We start from the raw sequence: 11,821 nt of genomic DNA on the forward strand, positions 1-11,821 counted from the left end.
TGGTGTAGGGTAAGGCACCAATTTGTTGGGGCACAACGAAACCACCAACTTAAGACTTGCTTATAGGCATTTCAACGTTTTCAACTCTTAAATCGACCGTGTTTCATTATCATCTCTTCTTCTTATTAAATGCATCGAGTTCGTTCCATTGGGTAGTTCGCGTGGCGAACGGTTTGATGCAGCCCCCCGGGGGGGACCACGGCACTTTACACCGGGCATGGTGTATGCGCAACCTACAGATCACCAATATATTTGTGATCGATAATGCACACTTCTTACACGACTGACCAGTCGACAGCGCTGCCTTCCTATTATGCGTGTGTAAACCGATGTTGGGCTGCTCAACATCTTTCACGGTTACATCACTTGCACCCGAACCCATGGTGCCGATTTGGTAATATGTTGTACATGGTCTCAAGATGTACGCTTCGACCCCTTATTCAGGGGCTCAAGCTATTACCAGCAAGAACAATCCTCATCCAGACTTGAACTCGAAACACCCGGAGGCGAACGGTTTAACTAATAAGTGCACCAGTCTTGAATCCATGCGTCGGTGGAAACAATGCCGGCATGTTGCATGTATTAGCTCTGAACATAGCGAGTGATTGCCTTGTAGCTGTCGAACTGAGCGTAGAATGTGATTATCGCTCACTTGAACCATGTTGAATGGCTCTTTGGTGTAGGGTAAGGCACCAATTTGTTGGGGCACAACGAAACCACCAACTTAAGACTTGCTTATAGGCATTTCAACGTTTTCAACTCTTAAATCGACCGTGTTTCATTATCATCTCTTCTTCTTATTAAATGCATCGAGTTCGTTCCATTGGGTAGTTCGCGTGGCGAACGGTTTGATGCAGCCCCCCGGGGGGGACCACGGCACTTTACACCGGGCATGGTGTATGCGCAACCTACAGATCACCAATATATTTGTGATCGATAATGCACACTTCTTACACGACTGACCAGTCGACAGCGCTGCCTTCCTATTATGCGTGTGTAAACCGATGTTGGGCTGCTCAACATCTTTCACGGTTACATCACTTGCACCCGAACCCATGGTGCCGATTTGGTAATATGTTGTACATTAACTCTCAAAATGTACGCTTCGACCCCTTATTCAGGGGCTCAAGCTATTACCAGCAAGAACAATCCTCATCCAGACTTGAACTCGAGTCACCCGGAGGCGAACGGTTTAACTAATAAGTGCACCAGTCTTGAATCCATGCGTCGGTGGAAACAATGCCGGCATGTTGCATGTATTAGCTCTGAACATAGCGAGTGATTGCCTTGCAGCTGTCGAACTGAGCGTAGAATGTGATTATCGCTCACTTGAAAGGGTCAAGCCCTTTCGAGTCGTCCGGTTTTTACGCCAGACGACTCGGTTCACCATCTTTCGGGAAGGGACCGTCTCGGTCGCAAGCTGCTCCGGTCCCCAAACAACCTGCGACAAATGATAGGAAATGCCGACATCAATACGTGTTCAGTTTGGTTTATCGCTCATAGGTCTTTTTGACCATCGATCCCTGATTATAACTCTCAATTAAACAGTCAGGAGAGTAAGGCATGCCCATCGATATCTCATCGACAGGCGATACCGCAAGAACGGCCAACGACACATCAGGTGATCGATTATTGCTACGACTTTTGCTTAATCGTTTCCACTCCTTGGAGAAAGAAACCCCCGGGGACCGTCTCGGTCGCAAGCTGCTCCGGTCCCTAAACAACCTGCGACAAATGATAGGAAATGCCGACATCAATACGTGTTCAGTTTGGTTTATCGCTCATAGGTCTTTTTGACCATCGATCCCTGATTATAACTCTCAGTAATCCAGTCGGGAGAGTAAGGCATGCCCATCGATATCTCATCGACAGGCGATACCGCTTGAACGGCCAACGACACATCAGAGGATCGTATCTTGCTACAACTTTTGCTTAATCGTTTCTTCTCCTTGGAGAAAGAAACCCCCGGGGACCGTCTCGGCCGCAAGCTGCTCCGGTCCCTAAACAACCTGCGGCATCAAATGATAGGAAAAGCCGACATCAATACGTGTTCAGTTTGGTTTATCGCTCATTGGTCTGTTTGACCATCGATCCCTGATTAATACTCTCAATTAGAAGGTCGGTAGAGTAAGGCATGCCCATCGATATCTCATCGACAGGCGATACCGCATGAACGGCCAACGACACATCAGAGGATCGTATCTTGCTACAACTCTTGCTTAATAGTTTCCACTCCTTGGAGAAAGAAACCCCCGGGGACCGTCTCGGCCGCAAGTTGCTCCGGTCCCTAAACAACCTGCGGCATCAAATGATAGGAAAAGCCGACATCAATACGTGTTCAGTTTGGTTTATCGCTCATAGGTCTGTTTGACCATCGATCCTAGAATTCAACTTTCGAGTAAGGCATGCCCGTCGATATCTCATCGATAGGCGATATCGGTAGAACGGCCAACGACACACATCTAGGATCGCATTTACTCTTCCTTGGATGGATAACCAATACCCTAGGACCGTTTCATCGCGAGCTGCTCCGGTCCTCAAACAACTCGCGAACCACCGATAGGATGATATTAGGAATGGCCGACTTTCATCCTTTAACTCTCAGTTCTGCTTACCAAAACATAGGTACTTGGACCTTAAAGACCACTATATGTTCCCCGATCGGGGGCAATCGGAACGTCTATCCATCATCAACATCGTTTCACTCATTCCGAACCACCAAATTGGACAGACAGTACCATATTCACCAACCGATTGCTTCAACTTCGCAAACTGTATGGTAAGTTCTACTAATTTCACATCTTACCATCGACTAATAGTGCATAAATCCACTTGGAAATCACTTTTCCTTGGTCCTCGGACCTTCTACGACAACGTCCAACAAATATCCGAAGTCGTTTCCCAACTTAGACCAAGCATTTCGTATCTTTACTTCTAATCGATTTTTTCTCGCATAATTGACGATCAAAATCTAAAAACCACATTTTGAGCCAGAAGCAGTCGTCCGATCGTCCTGGGGGTAGTCTCAATCGATTTAGAAGGGTCCAATTCATAAAGATACATACTCAGTCAAAATCATGCTTCTGGCTCACCTACCCCCTATATAGTAAACGAAAGCGTACAGGCGTGGAAAACGTGCCATTTTTCTCCATCACGGACTTTTTTTTTCTCGTTGCACCGACTCTAGTAAAAAAGTGAAATTTTTTACTAGTTACCAACTTTTGCAAATTATCATCGGATATCACTTTTTATGGTCTATAGTAAGTTCTTATCACGTTTTAGTAGTTTTTGAAAAAAAAATTTTTTTGAACTTTTCAAAATTTTTCAAAACAAAGTTTTTGTAGGCGGTTTTGTGTATGGAGGGTTACTAGTCTCGGGGTCACTGTTTGACCGAAAAACCACTATATATCATTCGAAAGGTAATTTCAAGGGCTACAAAAAATTGTTCTACGGCACCCCCCTCCGACGTCTAGTATTCGAGTTATTGGCCAAAAACCATCACTTGAGCGATTTTTCGTTCAGGGTACCCGACTCTAGTAAAAAAGTGAAATTTTTCTCGATTGACCAAGTGTTGCAAATGACCATCGGATTTCACTTTTTATGGTCTATAGTGAGTTCTGATCACGATTTGGTACTTTTTGAAAAAATTTTTTTGACGCACTTTTCAAAATTTTGCAAAACCAAAACTTTTTAGGCGGTTTTGTGTATGGAGGGTTACTAGTCTCGGGGTCACTGTTTGACCAAAAAACCACTATATATCATTCGAAAGGTAATTTCAAGGGCTACAAAAAATTGTTCTACGGCACCCCCCTCCGACGTCTAGTATTCGAGTTATTGACCAAAAACCGCAACTATAGCGGTTTTTCGTACAGGGTACCCGACTCTAGTAAAATGATGCGATTTTTACTAGTCTAGGGAACTTTTTGGCCAAAAATCAAGTATATGTCATTCGATAGATAATTTCAAGGGCTACCAAAAATTGTCCCACGACACCCCCCTGCGACGTCTAGTATTCGAGTTATTAGCCAAAAACCGCAACTTAAGCGGTTTTTCGTCCAGGGTACCCGACTCTAGTAAAATGATGCGATTTTTACTAGTCTAGGGAACTTTTTGGCCAAAAATCAAGTATATGTCATTCGATAGATAATTTCAAGGGCTACCAAAAATTGTTCCACGACACCCCCCTGCGACGTCTAGTATTCGAGTTATTAGCCAAAAACCGCAACTTAAGCGGTTTTTCGTCCAGGGTACCCGACTCTAGTAAAATGATGCGATTTTTACTAGTCTAGGGAACTTTTTGGCCAAAAATCAAGTATATGTCATTCGATAGATAATTTCAAGGGCTACCAAAAATTGTTCCACGACACCCCCCTGCGACGTCTAGTATTCGAGTTATTAGCCAAAAACCGCAACTATAGCGGTTTTTCGTCCAGGGTACCCGACTCTAGTAAAATGATGCGATTTTTACTAGTCCAGGGAACTTTTTGGCCAAAAATCAAGTATATGTCATTCGATAGATAATTTCAAGGGCTACCAAAAATTGTTCCACGACACCCCCCTGCGACGTCTAGTATTCGAGTTATTAGCCAAAAACCGCAACTATAGCGGTTTTTCGTCCAGGGTACCCGACTCTAGTAAAATGATGCGATTTTTACTAGTCTAGGGAACTTTTTGGCCAAAAATCAAGTATATGTCATTCGATAGATAATTTCAAGGGCTACCAAAAATTGTTCCACGACACCCCCCTGCGACGTCTAGTATTCGAGTTATGGGCCAAAAACCATTCATACTTGAGCATTTTGCTCATTTTGCCTGTACGGGTACCGGGGACTAGTAAAATCAGGCCAATTTTACTAGAGTGGGGGTACTTTTTGGTCAAAAAAACAACTTTTGCTCGTTCGATAGGGAATCGATAGGGCAACAAAAAATCGTTCTACGACCCCCCCTTCCGATGTCTAGTATTCGAGTTATGGGCCAAAAACAGTTTATAGTTAATTTTTCACTCGATTTTTCACCAAGTATCGCACATTACTCCGGTTCTATGCATTGGATCGTCAATCTTTAAGATTTTATGGGTAGTTCCAACTGTTTGCTACATTTCATCCATACATCACGAACCGATTCAATGTCTGTGGTAGAAGTTATTAGAGGAATAAAAAAATTTACCCTTGGCTTTGGACCGTACAAGTTTACCCATTTTTGGCCCATATTTGCCCCATAGCTCCGCCGGTATCCAAGATATGGCCACACTTTCTTCTGGCCATGGGTAGATGGCACTTGTGGCTAGATTTCTTCCATGCACCACTAATCGCTACCATGTCTGTGGCCGGAGCTATTCACGAAAGCGCCTCGCGCACTTGGTCGGATTTTTGGTCCACCTGGCACCATTGTTGGCCCGTATTTGCCCCATAGCTCCGCCGGTATCCAAGATATGGCCACACTTTGTTCTGGCCATGGGTAGATGGCACTTGTGGCTAGATTTCTTCCATGCACCACTAATCGCTACCATGTCTCTGGCCGGAGCTATTCGACGAACAACCATCGCATTTACCTAGGTACTTTTTCGGATTTTTGGTCCAACTTGCACCATTTTTGGCCCATATTTGCCCCATAGCTCCGCCGGTATCCAAGATATGGCCACACTTTCTTCTGGCCATGGGTAGATGGCACTTGTGGCTAGATTTCTTCCATGCACCACTAATCGCTACCATGTCTGTGGCCGGAGCTATTCGACGAACAACCATCGCATTTACCTAGGTACTTTTTCGGATTTTTGGTCCAACTTGCACCATTTTTGGCCCATATTTGCCCCATAGCTCCGCCGGTATCCAAGATATGGCCACACTTTCTTCTGGCCATGGCTAGATGGCACTTGTGGCTAGATTTCTTCCATGCACCACTAATCGCTACCATGTCTGTGGCCGGAGCTATTCGACGAACAACCATCGCATTTACCTAGGTACTTTTTCGGATTTTTGGTCCACCTGGCACCATTTTTGGCCCGTATTTGCCCCATAGCTCCGCCGGTATCCAAGATATGGCCACACTTTCTTCTGGCCATGGGTAGATGGCACTTGTGGCTAGATTTCTTCCATGCACCACTAATCGCTACCATGTCTGTGGCCGGAGCTATTCGACGAACAACCATCGCATTTACCTAGGTACTTTTTCGGATTTTTGGTCCAACTTGCACCATTTTTGGCCCATATTTGCCCCATAGCTCCGCCGGTATCCAAGATATGGCCACACTTTCTTCTGGCCATGGGTAGATGGCACTTGTGGCTAGATTTCTTCCATGCACCACTAATCGCTACCATGTCTGTGGCCGGAGCTATTCACGAAAGCGCCTCGCGCACTTGGTCGGATTTTTGGTCCAACTTGCACCATTTTTGGCCCATATTTGCCCCATAGCTCCGCCGGTATCCAAGATATGGCCACACTTTCTTCTGGCCATGGGTAGATGGCACTTGTGGCTAGATTTCTTCCATGCACCACTAATCGCTACCATGTCTCTGGCCGGAGCTATTCGACGAACAACCATCGCATTTACCTAGGTACTTTTTCGGATTTTTGGTCCAACTTGCACCATTTTTGGCCCATATTTGCCCCATAGCTCCGCCGGTATCCAAGATATGGCCACACTTTCTTCTGGCCATGGGTAGATGGCACTTGTGGCTAGATTTCTTCCATGCACCACTAATCGCTACCATGTCTGTGGCCGGAGCTATTCGACGAACAACCATCGCATTTACCTAGGTACTTTTTCGGATTTTTGGTCCAACTTGCACCATTTTTGGCCCATATTTGCCCCATAGCTCCGCCGGTATCCAAGATATGGCCACACTTTCTTCTGGCCATGGGTAGATGGCACTTGTGGCTAGATTTCTTCCATGCACCACTAATCGCTACCATGTCTGTGGCCGGAGCTATTCACGAAAGCGCCTCGCGCACTTGGTCGGATTTTTGGTCCACCTGGCACCATTTTTGGCCCATATTTGCCCCATAGCTCCGCCGGTATCCAAGATATGGCCACACTTTGTTCTGGCCATGGCTAGATGGCACTTGTGGCTAGATTTCTTCCATGCACCACTAATCGCTACCATGTCTGTGGCCGGAGCTATTCACGAAAGCGCCTCGCGCACTTGGTCGGATTTTTGGTCCAACTTCACCATTTTTGGCCCATATTTGCACCATAGCTCCGCCGGTATCCAAGATATGGCCACACTTTCTTCTGGCCATGGGTAGATGGCACTTGTGGCTAGATTTCTTCCATGCACCACTAATCGCTACCATGTCTGTGGCCGGAGCTATTCGACGAACAACCATCGCATTTACCTAGGTACTTTTTCGGATTTTTGGTCCAACTTGCACCATTTTTGGCCCATATTTGCCCCATAGCTCCGCCGGTATCCAAGATATGGCCACACTTTCTTCTGGCCATGGGTAGATGGCACTTGTGGCTAGATTTCTTCCATGCATCACTAATCGCTACCATGTCTGTGGCCGGAGCTATTCGACGAACAACCATCGCATTTACCTAGGTACTTTTTCGGATTTTTGGTCCAACTTGCACCATTTTTGGCCCATATTTGCCCCATAGCTCCGCCGGTATCCAAGATATGGCCACACTTTCTTCTGGCCATGGGTAGATGGCACTTGTGGCTAGATTTCTTCCATGCACCACTAATCGCTACCATGTCTGTGGCCGGAGCTATTCACGAAAGCGTCTCGCGCACTTGGTCGGATTTTTGGTCCAACTTGCACCATTTTTGGCCCATATTTGCCCCATAGCTCCGCCGGTATCCAAGATATGGCCACACTTTCTTCTGGCCATGGGTAGATGGCACTTGTGGCTACATTTCTTCCATGCACCACTAATCGCTACCATGTCTGTGGCCGGAGCTATTCGACGAACAACCATCGCATTTACCTAGGTACTTTTTCGGATTTTTGGTCCAACTTGCACCATTTTTGGCCCGTATTTGCCCCATAGCTCCGCCGGTATCCAAGATATGGCCACACTTTCTTCTGGCCATGGGTAGATGGCACTTGTGGCTAGATTTCTTCCATGCACCACTAATCGCTACCATGTCTGTGGCCGGAGCTATTCACGAAAGCGCCTCGCGCACTTGGTCGGATTTTTGGTCCAACTTGCACCATTTTTGGCCCATATTTGCCCCATAGCTCCGCCGGTATCCAAGATATGGCCACACTTTCTTCTGGCCATGGGTAGATGGCACTTGTGGCTAGATTTCTTCCATGCACCACTAATCGCTACCATGTCTGTGGCCGGAGCTATTCGACGAACAACCATCGCATTTACCTAGGTACTTTTTCGGATTTTTGGTCCAACTTGCACCATTTTTGGCCCATATTTGCCCCATAGCTCCGCCGGTATCCAAGATATGGCCACACTTTCTTCTGGCCATGGCTAGATGGCACTTGTGGCTAGATTTCTTCCATGCACCACTAATCGCTACCATGTCTGTGGCCGGAGCTATTCGACGAACAACCATCGCATTCACCTTCTCGTTGCACTTCTTCGGGAATTTGGTGCAACCAAGTTTTCACTATAACTTGGTCATTTTCCGTCCATCGGACATGCGGTTTTGGGTGTCGATACTTGACACCGCGCGCTACAATATGTTCCTCCACGACCATGTGGTCCGATGCTTCCAACAGGAGCTATTCGAGGAGTACCGATTTTTCACCATTAAAAATGCTCGTTTTTGCACCAACTTTTGCCTATAACTCAGGCTGTATCGATCGGATCTTCAATCTTGAAAAAGTTTTGGATAGGTGGCATCAAATGCTACATTTCGTTCTTCCACGTCAACTTTGTCCGATGTCTAGCAAAAAAGTTATTCGCGAACCAAGTCCAGAACCCATGCAATGGCTGCCCACATTGCATACATCACGGCGGTTAACTCTCGTTACTCTATACCGAGGACTTGGTACTTTTTCAGGCATTCGTTGCTACTTCTCGGTTCATGATATTCGTTTACGGTCTTCACTAGGGCATTTGGTGCTCCTTATCGGTTCATGATATTCGTTTACGGTCTTCACTAGGGCATTTGGTGCTCCTTATCGGTTCATGATATTCGTTTACGGTCTTCACTAGGGCATTTGGTGCTCCTTATCGGTTCATGATATTCGTTTACGGTCTTCACTAGGGCATTTGGTAATGGGCTTCCCACTTTCTACTGATCGATCCATACTCACTTGCGTGCACCTAGCCTAGGAAGGTTTCCTTGGGCTTCCCATCTTTCTACTGATCGATCCATACTCACTTGCGTGCACCTAGCCTAGGAAGGTTTCCTATGGCTTCCCATCTTTCTACTGATCGATCCATACTCACTTGCGTGCACCTAGCCTAGGAAGGTTTCCTATGGCTTCCCATCTTTCTACTGATCGATCCATACTCACTTGCGTGCACCTAGCCTAGGAAGGTTTCCTTGGGCTTCCCATCTTTCTACTGATCGATCCATACTCACTTGCGTGCACCTAGCCTAGGAAGGTTTCCTATGGCTTCCCATCTTTCTACTGATCGATCCATACTCACTTGCGTGCACCTAGCCTAGGAAGGTTTCCTATGGCTTCCCATCTTTCTACTGATCGATCCATACTCACTTGCGTGCACCTAGCCTAGGAAGGTTTCCTATGGCTTCCCATCTTTCTACTGATCGATCCATACTCACTTGCGTGCACCTAGCCTAGGAAGGTTTCCTATGGCTTCCCATCTTTCTACTGATCGATCCATACTCACTTGCGTGCACCTAGCCTAGGAAGGTTTCCTTGGGCTTCCCATCTTTCTACTGATCGATCCATACTCACTTGCGTGCACCTAGCCTAGGAAGGTTTCCTATGGCTTCCCATCTTTCTACTGATCGATCCATACTCACTTGCGTGCACCTAGCCTAGGAAGGTTTCCTATGGCTTCCCATCTTTCTACTGATCGATCCATACTCACTTGCGTGCACCTAGCCTAGGAAGGTTTCCTATGGCTTCCCATCTTTCTACTGATCGATCCATACTCACTTGCGTGCACCTAGCCTAGGAAGGTTTCCTATGGCTTCCCATCTTTCTACTGATCGATCCATACTCACTTGCGTGCACCTAGCCTAGGAAGGTTTCCTATGGCTTCCCATCTTTCTACTGATCGATCCATACTCACTTGCGTGCACCTAGCCTAGGAAGGTTTCCTATGGCTTCCCATCTTTCTACTGATCGATCCATACTCACTTGCGTGCACCTAGCCTAGGAAGGTTTCCTATGGCTTCCCATCTTTCTACTGATCGATCCATACTCACTTGCGTGCACCTAGCCTAGGAAGGTTTCCCTTTGGTACCGACTTCCATCTACGCACTCGATATAACCTAGGTACTTGGTACCGATGATGGTTAACACTCAAGCATTTCTTGCATCCTGCGTGCAAGGTACCAATTTTCACTTCTCAGGTGCGTTTATGAGCCCGCATTAATCCAATATCGCTCTGATGGCCTTTCTTATTATTTCATCCGATAGCCCTTGCCAAAAGCTACCAAAAGTTCCTCCACGGCCATGTGCTCCGACGCTTAGTTTAGGAAATATTCGAAAAAATTCAAAATAGGAAGCATTTTCTTATTGGAAAATCACCTTAAATCGATGGCCATTTTTTGGGCAAAAACTTTAACGTCTTCCCGACTTTGCGGGAATTGCGAATTTTAGGCACCCAGAGAAAATCTTTTACTTTAAGGGGGCGGCCGCGAAGTTGCCCAAAGTCTCGGACACAAAAATTCTCAAGTTCCCCACTCTAGTAAATCGCCCTATGAGTATCTCCTGGCCCGCGAGCTCTGCGAGCGGGCCAGCTTCGGCGATTTTTGCCTTTTCGCCTAGGCGGTTCTTCTACGAAATTGGTCCACAGCTTTTGCTCAGAAAGCTAGCATTTGTTGCAACAGTTAGGTACTTGGTACCACATTTTGGTATCCATTTGGGCATTTGTGGCAACTACTCGGTACTTTGGCCCACATTTCGCTCTACTCGGGCTTCTATGGTGGTACTTGTCGGTACTTCTGGCCAACTTAGGCCAATTGGGTGCAACTTGTGGGTACTCTGTGGGTACTTTAGGGCATATTGTGTCTTTCGGGTGAACCTTCGCGATACTTCATGGGTACTGATGGCCAACTTAGGAACATTCAGTGCAACCTTTGGGCCTAAGGAAATTTGTCCAACTCTTTGGACTTAGAAAATTTTCTGGACTTAGAAAATTTTCTGGACTTGTAAAAATTTTCAAATGTTCAATTTGGCCCACATTTCGCTCTACTCGGGCCTCTATGGTGCTACTTGGCGGTACTTTTGGCCAACTTAGGCCAATTGGGTGCTCTTTGTGGGTACTCTATCGGTACTTTTGGCCAACTTAGGCCAATGGGGTGCTATATGTGGGTGCTCTATCGGTACTTTTGGCCATGTTAGGCCCATTCGGTGCTATATGTGGGTGTTCTATCGGTACTTTTGGCCATGTTAGGCCCATTCGGTGCTATTTGTGGGTACTCTATCGGTACTTTTGGCCAACTTAGGCCCATGGGGTGCTCTTTGTGGGTACTCTATCGGTACTTTTGGCCATGTTAGGCCCATTCGGTGCTATTTGTGGGTACTCTATCGGTACTTTTGGCCAACTTAGGCCCATGGGGTGCTCTTTGTGGGTACTCTATCGGTACTTTTGGCCATGTTAGGCCCATTCGGTGCTATTTGTGGGTACTCTATCGGTACTTTTGGCCATGTTAGGCCCATTCGGTGCTATTTGTGGGTACTCTATCAGTACTTTTGGCCAACTTAGGCCAAC

Source organism: Anopheles funestus, assembly GCF_943734845.2.
Source record: "Anopheles funestus chromosome X unlocalized genomic scaffold, idAnoFuneDA-416_04 X_unloc_73, whole genome shotgun sequence".
NCBI lineage: Eukaryota > Metazoa > Arthropoda > Insecta > Diptera > Culicidae > Anopheles > Anopheles funestus.